The sequence below is a fragment of the Cyprinodon variegatus genome, unplaced genomic scaffold (genome assembly GCF_000732505.1).
Source record: "Cyprinodon variegatus isolate N-32 unplaced genomic scaffold, C_variegatus-1.0 Scaffold1277, whole genome shotgun sequence".
Lineage (NCBI taxonomy): Eukaryota > Metazoa > Chordata > Actinopteri > Cyprinodontiformes > Cyprinodontidae > Cyprinodon > Cyprinodon variegatus.
Window position 1 is genome coordinate 101444 of NW_015151730.1, and position 3426 is coordinate 104869.

Genomic DNA, 3426 nt, shown 5'->3' on the forward strand with positions numbered 1-3426 from the left:
ATTGCGTCGACTCGTTGACTCGAAGGCAATCCCTCACACTAAGCATGCTTGTAGCGACAGTGGAGAGGAAAAACTCCCTTTTAACAGGAAGTAACCTCCAGCAGAACCAGACTCAGTCTGAGCGGCCATCTGCTGAGGCCGACTGGGGTTCAAGGAGACTGAAGCAGACAGTACTAAAGTATATAAGGAAATCTACCCCAAACGCAGGTTTATGAGTGACTTCCCATTTTAACCTCACCCATTGTATGCAAAAGACTACAACAACTGACCATTTAAATGGACTTATCACCCCTTTTTACATTTTTAACAGAAAGCCTTGAGATTGAAGTAAAAACAGCATTCTAGGTGCATCAAAAAAGCCAGCTCATGATTGGAGATCCTCTGGACGTGCAGGAGGTGGGAAGCAAATGGATCCTAACTAAATTAACACCTCTGTTGGATAATGTTCAGTGGTTTCAAAGTACACACATTTGTTACTTAAGTTGACGCCATGTTATGAATGCTGGCGTACCATAAAGAATAAATTATGAACAGTTTAGTTTGTGCCTTCAAGTCGTTGCCCATAGGAAGACGTTACGGAATATCTTCAGAACAGCTCCAAATGACACAAAACTCATATGGGTGAGTAGAACATGATGTAATAATGTAAAATCAAGGGGCCAGTGCAAAAAAATAAAACGGTGTTCCCCTTTAATGCTGATTTTGCACAGTTTCTAACTTAGTCCGTTAAATAATATGCTGCTGTCATTTTGCACATCTCTGATATTGCTGGTATTTTCAAATTACTGTAAAAATGTCCATAGCTGTATATTGGTTATTTACTCTCCAGGTGCACAATTTTACACACTTTACAGTAGTATTTTATTGTTTATCTTTTAACTCTTCACTAGTATGTTATTCTTATACATTTTTCTAAGATCCTTATTTGTGTGAGAATTTTTTCTATAATCTTTTTGCTGCTGCAAACACCAGAATGTCCCCATTGTGGGACAATAAAGGGGTTTTCTATTCTNTTCTATTCTATTCTATTCTGTTCTATTCTATTCTATTCTATTCTAAAATTCCTTTTTTCTTTTCTGTTTTTTTTTTTCATTATCAATGCTGTACTTTTAAAGTTTCCTCAGGCTTTTAATTACATCTTTTAGGAAAAGGTGATCTATCTGAGAGGAGGTTAGGGATGCTCCAGTGTCTCCCAGTGCTCCTCCTCCCAGACACACCTTTTTCCTCCCTGGTCCTCCGGCGTTCCTTACCTTCTTTCCGCTCAACTCAGCCTCGTTGACTGGCTGTGAACTCTCACCCCAGCTGCTCGGGAAATGTCATACAGGCAGGGAGGCCCGTGCTGCAGTAGGGGGGCGTAATAGGAAGAAAAAAAAATAACATTTTCTCCGCACTCAGCGCATCATTCAGCAGAGACTTTTCCGTCAGAGTGCCACATCCCGCTCCTGCTACCACCGCCACCAGCAGCAGCAGCAGCCGCAGATATCGCATCGCAGCCTCGGTGCTCGTTTCGCATTAAAGCTGAAATATATTCATAATAAAAAAAAGCCCTGGTATGGCAGAAATGTGAGTAGCAGCCCATCACTGTCGTTCTCCTCTTGCCTGCCGTGCATTGATGCAGCAGTGATCCGTGTGTTGGTTCATTCTGCTGGGCTTCAGCTCATTGACAGGGAGGATCACAGCCTCGCTCCGCTCCTTTGGAAAGTATATATATAGATATAGATATCTATCGGGCTGTGTGGTTGATCAGAGGGGGTGTGATGTGCATCATTTCTGTGTGTGAGTCTGGCTGTAGCTTTAGCTGATTAGCTGCTCGCAGTGCAGCTGTGTGTCTCCAGTCAGATGTGGAGGCCCAGGTTAGAGCAGCAGCTCACTGCGGGGAGGCTGCTGTGTGCAGCATGCTGCCACAATAACATAAAAATGCACACATGAATGCATATGAGATGAGTGCAAGATTTAACTGCTGCTTGTATTTTGTGATTCCTGATGTGAGGACCTGCAGCTTGATTGGAAACTCTGTCTGAACTCTCTGCACAAGCTTGATTGGATGGATTATTCTCTTTTATTGTATGTCTATATAGGTTTGCACACTTTAATAAGATTCTTGTCTTCTTAACTGGGAGATTTGCTGGATGGTTGATATGTGCGGGCATAAGCTGATAAAGAACAGGTGGTGAATGAACATCTGGTTTGGACAGAGGCGTAGCTAGAACATTTTCATAAGGGTGGCCAGGCAATAACCAATGTATACTGAGGGGGTGCCGAAAGTGGATAGGCACCAGGTTTAAACACAGCGTCCATATTTCTAAAAAAAAGACAAACTATAGTAAATAGATGCATATATTTAAACATCCGTCTAGATAAATGCTATATTGGATAAAATTCTTTGAATTCTGGAGCGAACATCTTTTCCATCATCATTACTTACCTACTTTTATCAATATCATTCTGCATTAAATTTATATTTACAAGTATTAATATCTACATAAAATAATGATTTAATAGGATTTTGTTAAAATAGTTATTTACATAATCTATGATTTCACTGAAGACTCTTAAACATCATTTTGTCTTTATGGCATATAACAAAAAATCTAGTTCTGAAAGAGCATAAATTCTGTACTAATCATCTCTAATGTTCGTATATTGATGTGCATAATTAACCGCAGTCTTTTTGTTGTCAGGTAATTGTTAATATATATAAAATTAAAATGCTTTGAATATTCTACTTGAGAGAAAGAAATTGTAGGGATGGCCAGTGATTGGCTAAGGGTGGCCATGGCCACCCCTGGCCCCCCATCTAGCTCTGCCCCTGGGTTTGGATGATGCTGGTGGTTGATGTGGTCAAGCTCAGGTGGTATCAGGGTTCCTATATTTTTGTTTTTTACACCAATTTTGATTGGTTGTAGACAGACTGAACTGTGACCCTGTTCAGCCTGAATTTAAACTTGTTTAGAGTCCAAAAAAGTTGCGAAATACTAGGGCTAAAACAATTAACTGGATTAATTGATTACTGAAATAATCATCAACTATTTTAGTAATCGATTAATTGTGAAATGGAGCATAAAGACTGTAAACATGCCTTTAGCAGACAGAGCGACCCACTTAGAGCAGTAATTAAAACAAAATTGTAAAAAAATATATAAACATTTTGCATTTAAGATAAAAAAAAACAACAACAAAAAAACCCTTTTGATCTGTTAATATGTTCAATTCAGAACTCCTCAAGTGGAACATTTTAGTTTCATCTGGTTTAATTTAGAAAAAAATCTTCTTAAAGGAGAAGTTCGGTTTTTTACACTTTAAGCCCATTTTCTGTAGTGTCCAGGATGAAATCGAATGATGGACACCAAAAGTTTGACAATTGCTCCTGTCTCTGCTTTTTGGCTCATTTAGAATCAACCCCTGGCTGCTTTAGAATGGCTAGCA

The 3426-nt window shown here is 39.3% G+C and overlaps 1 protein-coding gene across 1 annotated transcript in view; it reads left to right on the forward strand.

Annotated features, from left to right (window-relative positions):
* The first annotated feature begins 1275 nt into the window (after positions 1-1275).
* Positions 1276-3426, forward strand: part of LOC107102581 (fibroblast growth factor receptor substrate 2-like) — a 16111-nt gene continuing 13960 nt past the window's right edge. Inside the window, exon 1 of the mRNA XM_015401947.1 lies at positions 1276-1563. The gene's annotated coding sequence lies outside the window, so the exon portion shown is untranslated. The remainder of the gene's footprint in view (positions 1564-3426) is intronic.